At 38.6% G+C, this 12,863-nt stretch overlaps 1 pseudogene; it reads left to right on the top strand.

The window, feature by feature from the left end:
* The first annotated feature begins 8,360 nt into the window (after positions 1-8,360).
* On the top strand, positions 8,361-10,500 carry LOC145553223 (tripartite motif-containing protein 16-like; annotated as a pseudogene).
* Positions 10,501-12,863: the final 2,363 nt, after the last annotated feature.

The following is a 12,863-nucleotide window of genomic DNA, read 5'->3' as shown; positions in this document are numbered from 1 at the left end:
TGTGGGTAAAACAATGTGTGTGTGGCACAGACTCAGACTCGGCACACGTGTGTATCCTCATATGAATATCACCGTCAGAACCCCATTCATTTTTCATGCTTTGGCAAAATAAAGATGGGAAGCATGCACCGTAAGCTTCTGGCAGCAAGAAGAGCTCCATTTCAAAAGATGACATGAAAATCAGCACATTCACACAACCATTGATTAAATGTGTGCTGCATAAATTCTGCTGAATATGGGCACTCATTGTCACAGAAAAATAAAAAAAATAGAACCAGCAGCTCAAAAATCTCAAGCAGACTGAAAAAGATGAAAACTGACAAAGCCGCTGAGAGTGTCATCAATCATTTTTTATCAGATGTTTCCAGCTTTTTGATGCACCAATAGGGATTTGTTCCTCTTAGTGTTCTTTTAAAATGTAGATATCTATTATAATTTCTAAAGTTTAGTAAAAGAAAAAAAAAGGAAAACGTGTTCAGGAAAGGTTTGTGTCACTAATGATATTTTTTTTTTTTGCAGTATTCAGGACAGTACAGGGGTAGAGAGAAAAAGGGGAAAGACATGCAGCACAGGTTCCAGGGATGGGAATCAATCCCTGGATGGCTACGTTGAGGACTAGTAGTATTCAAATACGGGTTGCTCGCTCTACCGCTACACCATGCACCGCCCCATGAAAGGTATTTTCACTCACCATTAAGGCCACGTTATAGCCAATTTTCAATGAAACTGTAATATTTACATGTCTCCAGTGATCAGAGCCTCTGACCTTAAGCACTTTTTGAAACCAGGTCTCAGAGTGAAACTTTTACAGAACACCCTCTATGGAGGTGTGAAGTACCCTGCAGGTGTGAAAACACAAATGCACAGAACCCACACGGGCAGATAGCCACCAAAACAATCACGGATAGAACTGCGCTACTTAACCTGTACAATTTAACACAACATCTGATGAAGACAATATGTGTTACATGAACACTTGGTTTATAGATGAGTTAATGTTTTCCAAGTTAGGTGAAAGCTAGAGAGGAGGAAGCTAAGGGTCAATAGCACATGCAACATGCTAAAATCACAGCGCCACCTGGTGCCTTGGTATGACAACTACAGCAAACTCAAGGCGGACTGCCATCTAAACAAGGAACTTATACCCAATCAATATTCACAAATATCAGCAGTTTCCAGACAGACATTTTGTGTAAGGGTAACCTAGCAGACATTTGTGGGTGTATATGGAGGATCCATCCATCCATTTATCGTCTATATTTTCTTATCCTTATAGGATTCCTGTTAAGGTGGCACCTACTACCCACAGCGGTTATTGGCTGAGATGTGGAAAGGGGTACCCCTTAAGTGTGTGCATACACACATGCACACACACTTCCACCAAAGAGAGAGCAACTAACCTAAAGATGTTTTAGGACTGTGGGAGGAAGCTGGCCAGAAGCTACATATTTATAGGGAAAACATGTATGCTGAAAGAGCAGCTTATCTGGACATCTGTTTATCAGTGTTTCTCAACCTTTTTTGGGCCAGCGCCCCCTATCCATTATCCACGTCCTTCACCGCCCCCCCCATCAAAAAAAGATGTAGGATACTTGCACTGAATATTAGTTTATTATTAATATTACTATCATTATTGTTGATGTTTTGATTTTTATGGTTTCTGTTTTCATCATGACAAATAATTTCCCAGAGAACATTCAACTTAAAATCGGTAGGCCTAACAGCAGCCAATCAGAATGGAAAAAAGTATTCTTGTTTCTGATGTTAGTTGTTAAATCTTGCACAAATGATGACCAAATAAAAAATGTTCAACAATACAAGTTTAAACTTTGAACTATTTGCAAAAGACAGTGCTCTGCAACATTAAAACATGGATAGAACTGCAACTATATCAATCATAACTCTTCTTCTTTTCAGTGTTTCTGTGCAGCTCTGTGCTGCCTTCAGGAGAATGGGACATCTGAGTATTGGCTATAAAATTTCACCCACATGGCATTTATTGTGCAAACCAGAGCTTTCAGTGAAAAAACAAAAGTTCCAGATCCTTTTAATGCCATACAAATATGAGACAGAAACACGGATTATATCTTTATATAGACCTGTCTATTGATTTATAGATTAATAGCTTTACTGGACAGAAATTACAAAGAACAAAGGTGGTTCTTAATCAAATCCTAATGAGTGAAATTGAAAGTGTCATGGAGTCATCAGCCTCATGACATTAACACTGACATGAAAAATAATATTAAAGAAATAATTATATCAAATCTAATCAAAAACACAAATAAATGATAAGTTCCTTATTGTTATCATCTGTAAAATATATTTCTTCTTAGTACTGTATATGGCCCCAACAAACCCATGGCACTTCAACAATGTTATTTTACCTTTTATCTGAAAACAATGTCTGTTTATTCTTGCCATATAGTCTTGTGTTTTAATTATTGCTCAAAAGATCTTGCCATACCAGCTTATTTTTCTGTATTAAATTTAGTTTCTTAGTTTATTCTTGCATTTTGTTCTTTATTGATTTCCATTAAGTTTTTTTTGATTAGTATTATCTAGAGGTGTGCCGATCGATCGGTCACCGATAATAATCGGCCGATTTCCGTGAAAAAGTGTATGATCGGTGATCGCCAATCATGGTCTCTTGTTGCCGATCACACAAACCGATTACCTGCATCTCATTACGCAGCCTGCCTGTGCAGCTGGTCTCCTCTTTCCTTCACACTGCGAAAACGCGCAGCAACAAATCCTAAGCGATGTGGAACTATAACGCACTGAGTGAATGGGGGAAGTTTGCATGTTGCGGCGGAAAATTGAAGCACGTCAAAATGCATCAACACAACAAAGCTAATATGACATAAAAACAATGGCATACTTGACGGAGTTTGGCTACATCGAGGCTCACTGCAGTAAAAAAGACATATGGAGGATCAGAAAAGCAGGTAAAGCAGCACACAGCTACAAACACTCACCCGGATTAGCATGACGGTCAGAAAGCTAAACAAATAACCCGCAAAATTATTTAAGTCTTCGAGCTGCGATGTGGTTCTGTTCTCGCTGTTGAACCACTGCTATGCGCTGCAGGTAGTAATATTTGACAGACGGAGCGCTGCTTCTGCTCCACCTGGTAGTGACTCTCACACCGAACCTCTGTTTAAAGCTGCAGCATCTAACCTAAAAAAATACATTTTACATACGTATTAAAACTTTCGCTGTCCTAACATGAGACAGATAATAATTGATCTCCTCCCTGCTCTGCATAATTACTCTGCTTAGTCAGAAACAGCCAATCATAACTAGCAGTAATCAGCTAGCCACCATGCTATCAGGAAGTTTTCATTCAGTATCTCAGGATTGTTTATTGTAATGGAACCTGTATTTGCCTTTGAATGTTAAGTTTTATACTTGAATTTTTTTGGCTATGTTGAGAGGTTTCATTTTGGCTCTTTGCATTATTTAGCCTCTTCAGAGCCTTCATATGTTATCAGTTTGCTAAAGATAGTATTACCGATAGCAGTACAATTTGCAGAATGCCTGTTTTGTTTAGTTTTCTTCTTGGAAAAAGTTATTAAAAAGTTTTTGTCTAAATTAAGGTGAATTCATGGTTCCTTTTTCCACATAATGTAACCGGTAGTGTTTATGATTAAAAGAAATAATTAATAATTATGTGATCGGTATCGGTGATCGGTATCAGTGATCGGCCCTCAGGGGTGATAGGTTAGGTGATAGGCAGGAAAAAACCTGATCGGCACATCTCTAGTATTATCCTCTCTTGGTTTGTTATGTCCACTTTAGTTTCTTTCCTGTTGCTAGTTTTATCGTTTGTATTGACACTCACCACCAGCAATCTTCACTCATCATGCTGCGCTGCTTAATTATCATGTGTTTCACCTGATTTGCCACTTATATTGATTTTTCACTATTCACCGCCAGAGTCTCTGATCCTGATTCACGTCTAGTTCGTTGCTCTGTTCTACGTCCTGGTTCTCTTGTGTCAGAGTTTTGCACAATGTGCACATTGTTTTTTTTTGTACCCCCCTAAGGTGCCAAACGGTCGGGAAGCATATCGATGAAGAAAAGCAGACTGAAGCAAACCTTTTAAAACAACGAAAAAATTCTGGTATTCTGATTATTAAAATCAGAATACCGGTGATTAAAATACTGGTGATTAAAATTCAAAGGTGCTGTGGTACTACCGTTTCATACCGGATCACTTTCAGCACCAATGTTAACTCTATAAAAAGACCTGACAAGTGAATCTCACAGCAACGTCATCAGCCGGTGTAACACTGAACTGATGCGGTGAAGCTACCATTAGCAGGAGTGCGGAGCTGCGCCAAGAACCTAACAAACACTGAAGAGAAAAAGAGCTGTCATTGATATGGTTGCAGCCAAGCATGTTTTAATGTTACACAATAAAGTTTTAGCAAATTGCTCAAAGTCTAAACTGGTATTGTTGTGCATATAAGGTGTAAACTTTACCTTCGAGCAAACGACCCCAAAGGAATCTCAGCGCCCCCTACCATCCTCTTAATGCCCCCAGGGGTGGCAGTACCGCCCCTGTTGAGAAACGTTATCCTAAATATACACTCACTGGCTCCTTTAATAGGTACACTTCAAAAATTGCAGTTTAACACATGTCGTAAATCACATGGCAGCAAATCAATTAGGCATCTACATGCAGTGACGGCAACTTTCTGAAGTTTTAAATGAGCATTAGGATTTAGAGAGGGGGTTTAGGTGACTCTGAAGGAGGCATGTTGGTTGGTGCCAGATGTCCTGATCTTTGGACAGTCACAGTGAGTGTGAACTGTGAACTTACAGTGAATGGTCTGATCTGAAAAACTGAAAGTATCCAGTGAGCAGTAGTTGAGATGCCTTCAATCAGAGATATGATGAAAATGGGCAGATCACCTAGAATTATACAGTTTACATAGAAATAGCACTTTTCTAGACAAACACTGATCCTGTTGCTATGACAAAAGTTTCAACAATGTAACAAACAGCACAGGGCTGATAATTCCCATGAAGCCTCAGAAAAGAGGCACAGATTTTATATTTGAACAGAAGAAGCATTTTGTTTTAAGTGAACCTGAAAATTTACTTCCTTTTTCTTTTTTGAGGTCATTTTAGAAAAGCGTTGATCACCACAAATAGTGTGTATGAAACACACTGACTGACAGATTGTTTTTCCAGTCTGTCTCAGAGACTCGCTGTGTTTCCATTTTTAGATGATTGAATAATCATATGACTGTGGGCCTTTAGGAAGAGAATAGGTCTATTATTGTGTCAAGACTCCTGAGTCTAAGCTAACAGGGTTATGGCAACACACACCCACACACTGTCAACATCTTTTGTGTAGTTTTACTATTAAGTTTATCTTTAGATCTCAATATCTGGTTAAATAGAAGATGTCTGTGACAAAAAAAAGTGTTTGCCTTGTATAATTTTTATACACAGCTCTGTATATTTAATGCACATTTAATTTATTTCTAATCAGAAATTATTTGAACAACACTGATGGGAAAATAAAATCCATGAATAAAGTAAACTCAAAGGAGATAACTGCATGTTTTTGAAGAACACTTTGAAGAAACTAGTATATTTATCCTTGACCTCTAACCTCTAGAGAAAAGTTTATGTCAACAGCCAACTCAAAAAAGAGTTGAGTTGACTGCAGTACAATTCACCTGTTGTTCTAAACTGTCTATTTTATCATGTATCGTTCTTCCATCTCTAAATAATAAGCCGATCTTGTTATGCACTCCCACAATACATGCACATATCAAAATGGCTCAAATGATATGTGACCTATAACCTGTGTTGCAAGTTTGAGTTACTAAGGTGATATAAATAGCAAAAAACAAAATCCAAATAATATCACGAAAGAACAGAGTTAGGTATTATGATGAAACGTTTATCAAATTCACAATATATGAAACTTTGCTGTGTCGTCATAGTTTCACCGAAAGTCATTTTCATTCAACAAAAGAGATAGATGGGGATGATATTCTCACCACATGATTGACTTTATAAAATCAGGGTTGGGAACAGAACTGGGTGATATGGCTGAAAAACATTACAATATGAGTACATATTACTCAACATCAAAAATTGATGCGTTTTTTTTGTTTTAAATATCGGAAATACTGCCAAACCCGTGGCATGACATTTCCTGTTTATCCACAGTTCCTAGGTAATGAAAACGATAATTTTTTTGTCCAGCCTTCAGTGGGCCTGGCATTAAAGTAGACAGGTAGCATAACAGAAAATGATTCTGTGAAGGCCTTCTGGATTGTATACCTTTGAACTTGTGCATCTGAAAGAGAGTGTGTGTGAGGTGTGGGTTTGTACAGCAAGTGTGTGTGGACCGCCAGGATCCAGCTCAGTTTCTGAAGCCCGTAGCTGATCCAGAACTTTCCTATGAACAGGAGGCCGCCACTCGACAACATGGCTGAGCTCCCACACAGACTCCACCATACCAGAGAGGCAACTCCAACCTTAATTAGTCCCATTAGGTCAGCCCATCAAACATGTTTTCAAGAAAGGTAGGAAAGATGTTGTGCATCTGAGGTTAGAACCCTGAACTCAGAGGCCAGAATTTGATCATGATTAATGTTTTTTACGTTTTTAAACCCATGATCTCTTCAGAGTAAGCAGGTCTCTATGCCTAACCCCAGTGATTTTACAGATTTATACAAATAGTATTCAGCACCTCTGTCTTATATCATATAAAACACTGAATCATAAAGTAGAATAATTTTAACAGCCATTCAACAATGAGTAAAAAAGTTACATTTTCAACTAGAGGTATGCCGATCGATCGGCCACCGATCATAATCGGCCGATTTCCGTGAAAAAGTGTATGATCGGTGATCGCCGATCATGGTCTCTTGTTGCCGATCACACAAACCGATCACCTGCTTCTCATTTCGCAGTCTGCCTGTGCAGCTGGTCTCCTCTTTCCTTCACACTGCGCAAACATGCAGCAACAAATCCTAAGCGATGTGGAACTATAACGCACTGAGTGAATGGGGAAGTTTGCATGTTGCGGCGGAAAATTGAAGCACGTGGGGTGAAGCACGTCAAAATGCCTCAACACGACGAATCTAATATGGCATAAAAACAATGCCATACTTGAGGAGTTTGGCTACATCGAGGCTCACTGCAGTAAAAAAGACATATGGAGGATCAGACAGCAGGTAAAGAAGCGCACAGCTACAAACACTCACCCTGATTAGCATGACGGTCAGAAAGCTAAACAAATAACCCGCAAAATTATTTAAGTCTTCGAGCTGCGATGTAAGACGCTGGTTCTGATCTCGCTGTTGAACCGCTACTACGTGCTACAGGTAGTAATATTTCACAGCACCACTTCTGCTCCACTTGGTAGTGACTCTCACACCGAACCTCTGCTTAAAGCTGCAGCATCTAACTCAAAAAAATAAATTTTACATACGTATTAAAACTTTTGCTGTCCTAACATGAGACAGATAATCTCTGAAAAAATAATCGATCTCCTCTGCCTCCTCCCTTTTCTGTATAATTACTCTGCTCAGTCAGAAACAGCCAATCAGAACTGGCAGTAATCAGCTAGCCGCAGTGCAATCAGGACATTTTCATTCAGTAACTCAGGATTGTTTATTGTAATGGATCCTGTATTTGCATTTGAATGTTAAGTTTTATACTTGGATTTTTTGGCAAAGTTGAGAAGTTTAATTTTGTCTCTTTACATTATTTAGCCTCTTCAGAGCCTTCATATGTTTTCAGTCTGTTAAAGATAGTATTATCAATAGCAGTACAATTTGCACAATGCCTGTTTTTTTTCTTGGAAAAAGTTATTAAAAACAATTTTTTTTCTAAATTAAGGTGAATTCATGGTTCCTTTTTCCACATAATATAACCGGTAGTGCTTTTGATTTAAAAAATAATAATTATGTGATCGGTATCAGTGATTGGTATCGGTGATGGCCCTCATGGGTCATCGGTATTGGCAGGAAAAAACCTGATCGGCACATCTCTATTTTCAACACATTCTTTCAGGACATTAAGATTTCAGCCTGCTCAGCAAGTCAACTCTGTTTTACAATAAATATAGTTTTCACTACTGATAAATATTTTAACAGTTGTAGTTTTGAACTTCTTAAGTACATACCTAAATACTTCACTATGTATTCCTGGAATCAAGTCACATAACATCTCTTATTCCTGCTGCACGTTGTCAAGACATTCCTTTCTTCCATTTCACATCTAGAAGCTTACAAGTGGGAATTAAAGCTCAAAGGCCAAAAGCAACATGCAATATTAGGGTCAGAGTTCCAATCAGTCCCATTTATGAGGAAGTGAAACTCACAGACTCATTCTCACTGAGAGGAGAAATGGCGCAGACAGGAGTGCAGCTAAACCAGGAAAGATTATCTTGTTCCATCTGTTTGGATCTACTGAAGGATCCGGTGACTACCTGTGGACACAGCTACTGTATGAACTGTATTAAAGACTTCTGGGATGGAGAGGACCAGAAAGGAACTTACAGCTGCCCTCAATGTAGAGAGACCTTCAGACAGAGGCCTGTCTTGAAGAAACACACCCTTGTTAGTAGAGTTAATGGAGGACCTGAAGAAAAGTAGAGCCAAAGCTGCTCCAGCTGACCACTGCTATGCTGGACCTGGAGATGTGGCCTGTGATGTCTGTACTGGGAGGAAGATGAAAGCTACAAAGTCCTGTCTGGTTTGTCTGGTTTCTTACTGTGAGAATTATCTCCAACCTCACTATTATGTTCCTGTTCTAAAGAAAAACAAGCTGGTGGATCCCTCTGAGAATCTCCAACAGAAAGTTGCTCTCGTCATGATGAGGTGATGAAGATCTTCTGTCGTACTAATCAGCAGTGTATCTGTTATCTCTGCACTATGGATGAACATTAAGGCCATGAAACAGTCCCAACTGCAGCAGAAAGACATGAGAAGCAGAAGGAGCTCCAGATGAATCGACAACAAATCCAGCAGAGAATCCAGGACAGAGAGAAAGATGTGAAGATGCTTCAACAGGAGGTGGAGGCCATCAATGTCTCTGCCGATAAAACAGAGGACAGTGAGAAAACCTTCACCAAGCTGATACGTCTCCTCCAGAAAAGAAGCTCTGAGGTGAAGCAGCAGATCAAATCCCAGGTGGCAGCTGAAGTGAGTCAAGTCAAAGATCTCCAGGAGAAGCTGGAGCAGAAGATCACTGAGCTGAAGAGGAAAGATGCTGAGCTGGAGCAGCTCTCACACACAGATGATCACAACCAGTTTCTCCTCAGGTACGCCTCACTGCCAGCACTCAGCGAGTCTACATGCTCATCCAGCATCAACATCCGTCCTCTGGGACACTTTGAGGATGTGACAGCAGCTGTGTCAGAGCTCAGAGAGAAACTACAGGAAGTCCTGAGAGACTTATGGACAAACATCCAACTGATGGTCACTGAGGTGGATGTTCTACTGTCAGAACCAAAACCAAAGACCAGAACTGACTTCTTAAAATATATACAAATATATAAAAAAATCACTCTGGATCCAAAAACAGCATCCATAAATCTGTTTTTATCTAATGGGGAAAGAAAAGCAACTTTAATGGAATACGAACAGTTTTATTTTGATCATTCAAGCAGAATGATCCTCAGTAAACATCATCTGACTGACGTTGTTACAGGGAGGTTGAGTGGGAAGGAAGCGGAGTTGATCTAGCAGTTTCATACAAGAAGATCAGCAGATCACAAGATAAAAGTGATTTTCGATACAATGACAAATCCTGGTCATTATTTTGTCATGATCAAATGTACATATGTTTTCATAATGATGATAAAATCTGTGTGTCAGGTCCAGTTTCCTCCAGAGCAGGAGTGTACCTGGATCATACTGCAGGTATTCTGTCTTTCTACAGCGTCTCTGAAGCCATGACTCTCCTTCACAGAGTCCAGACCACATTCACCCAGCCGCTACATGCTGGACTTGGGTTTTATAATTATGGAGACTCAGCTGAGTTCATTAAACTGACACAGACACAAGTGAATTGAGGTCCAGTAGGTTAAAATGTGTGTTTTAGTTCCAGTTTATCTGGTTTCCATTGTTGTTGATGGGAGCTCAGTGTTGGGTCATTTCTTTGGTTCTAGTTTTGTGACTGTTTTCTAAAATTTATTGTTTCAATGACAATGTTGGTCTACTTGTCTCATGTTATTTACAGAGTTTGGCACCTTCTGCTCTAACAAAAATGTCTCTGGCATTTAAAATCTGGCATAATAATAGAAATCTGTATTAAAAACCCCTCTAAATATTTATTTCAGTCTGTATTACAGTTTTGTGGGAAAGAAATCTGACCATTTTGCTGACAGATATGATTATGACCTAGACTGTTCTAAAAGCCTTCAAGACATTTGTCATCTATTCAATTACTACTAAATTGGCATTGTACAGTACCATATGTTTCTTAAGTTACTTCTAAACATTAGTTTACTACGTTCAATATCGCAACTTCTTTTTAAATAACATTTTATACATAGTGTGTAGATTCTAATTTATATTTTATATTGTTTTTCATTGTGATTTGATTACTTGTCATTGTTTGTTGTTTATTGCAATTTGGAGTTTTGTTCATTGCTGAGGTGACATGAATTTCCCAATGGTGGGACGAATAGTGTGTCTATCTATACATCCATCTGTGTATGTATACATAAATTAGCTAATGTGGTTACTTTGCTTCACAAGTTAGACTTAATATCAACCCAAGCCTGAACTGTTTGTTGAATAGCAGCTAATCAGAGAGTAGGTTAGCCTGCTGACAATTTGAGTTCACTAGGTAGAGAAAAGTGAATCTTCACCAGTGCAGAGTGAGTATATAATTTAGCAATGACAGACAATGCAATACCGGGTCACTCCTGCCTCATTTGAGTTGTATTATGTAAGCTACGGTGTCAGAGGTGCAGGGAGGCAGTGCTGAAATGTCATTCTCGATAAGCTACTTAACTTGCAATGCAAATGCAAAGTACAGATACTGGCAAAGATACCTGACTAAAACAGCAGTGGGTGAGATAAATGCGTTTCCTTTTCAAAACACAATTTTATTTTGCTCCTCTTATGTTTCCACAAAGTGAGCAAACATCAGATTGAGCAGGTTGGCAGTATTTTGGCAGTGAGGAGACTGAAATTAAAGAATGGTGGTTGAAGGATTTAGCAGTAAATTCTAATATGTTGTTTTAGTTTCTTTTGGAATTAATGAAGACTTTTTATCAGATTGCGGTAAGTAAGGCAGAGTGGGGGAAGTAAAATTGAAGAATTATTTAATTTATTTTTAAACCTATATCACTGATTAATCATCTGTGAATTAAGATATGCTGAAAACTAAAAACCAGAATTAATAAAAGCAGACTTGATCTCATGACTGCTTCCTAACATACCTTGATGAATAATGCAGGGTTCCACACCATTACAAGGTGTAAAGCCATGCCTTCCTGCACAGACGTTGGTTTGGGGAATAAGAGGCATTAGCATGGAAAGTCCTGTGAATCCTAATTCCTGACAGATAACTTTAATGCCCTAATCACTGTCTCCTTTGATAATCGGACCCTTACAGGGGAATGGTAATTCTGACATTCAAATGCACTTGTGTGGAAAGTAAACTTTTATATCTCAAACTAATTTAATTTAACAAAAGGAGCTTAAAGCGAGGCTGCAGGTAACCGAATGAAGTAACTTTGGTATATAAAAAGTGCATCCATTACACATTTGGATGTTATATCAGACATTGTTTCTACGCTGTAAATACCTGGAGAATTCCTCTACTTTACCATTTATGCACTGGTGAGTCAATTAGCTGCATTTTTTTTATAAGAGTCTATTGATGTGACGAACCCCAGAGACTGCACTTAGGAGTCCAACCAATGCCCTCAACTCTGTTCTCTTCCTCCCTCCTTTTCCCTCGCTCCTCTGATCCGCGGATGGTCGGGAAAATTGGAGAGGAGGAAGAAGGGGGAGATGAAAGATGTGGCAGTCTAAAAAAAAAAAAGAGAGAGGCACAAATCCAATTATGGATAGAAGAAGGAAATATATGCAATCATGATTTCCCCACCAAAGGCGAGTCTGTAACTTCTTGTTTATCCATTAGAGCAAAGACTAAAGTAAGTGGAAAAATGTGATTTCCAGTTGCAACAAAAAGGAAGGCCTTATTTGTAATTGGGTTCTAAAGTTACTTTTTTTTTGAGTTCAAAGTAAAAAAGCAAATATTTTGGATTAGCTAAGCCAATGTTTTACTTCTGTATACAAAAGAGTTCATTTAAGTTCAAAAAGTCGTTAGCATCAAAAAAGTTTGAGATGTAATGAAAAATGTTGAAATTACATCATAATGAAAAGACAATGAGACAAAAGTTGGGATTAGAAACCTGGAAAGACAGACAACAATCAAGTCCGAGAAGCAAAGTGTGTTTCTGCATCAAAGCTGGATCGTTTGTGAAAAGGACACGAGCCAAACCGAAACCTCAAAGAATATATCTCATAAATCTAATTTAGAATTTTTTATCATCTTTCTGATGTGTCTGCCACAGTTTCCACTGCCAGCTGCTTTTCCGTTTGTCAGCAGGTTTACACAAAGAGTCCCCAAAGACAAATTGAATAAGAGAGTGACCTGATTTCTACACAAACTACAGACATTTTGATTTCCCTACTGACTCTCCACTACTCCTATTGGTTCAACTGATTGCTCAAATGTAGGCCATGTATGTGGTTGCTGGACATCTGTGTGGTAAACAACTACATTCGGTGTAGTATTTTCCCAGTTGCCAATTTCTAAGGTTTTGCAAATAGAGTTAGATTCAAATAATGATTTGATTTCTA

This window comes from Poecilia reticulata, chromosome 10 (genome assembly GCF_904066995.2).
Source record: "Poecilia reticulata chromosome 10, P_reticulata-male-v2, whole genome shotgun sequence".
Classification (NCBI taxonomy): Eukaryota; Metazoa; Chordata; class Actinopteri; order Cyprinodontiformes; family Poeciliidae; genus Poecilia; species Poecilia reticulata.
Note: the sequence above shows the minus strand (reverse complement) of the source record. Positions and strands in the feature narration are given on the sequence as shown.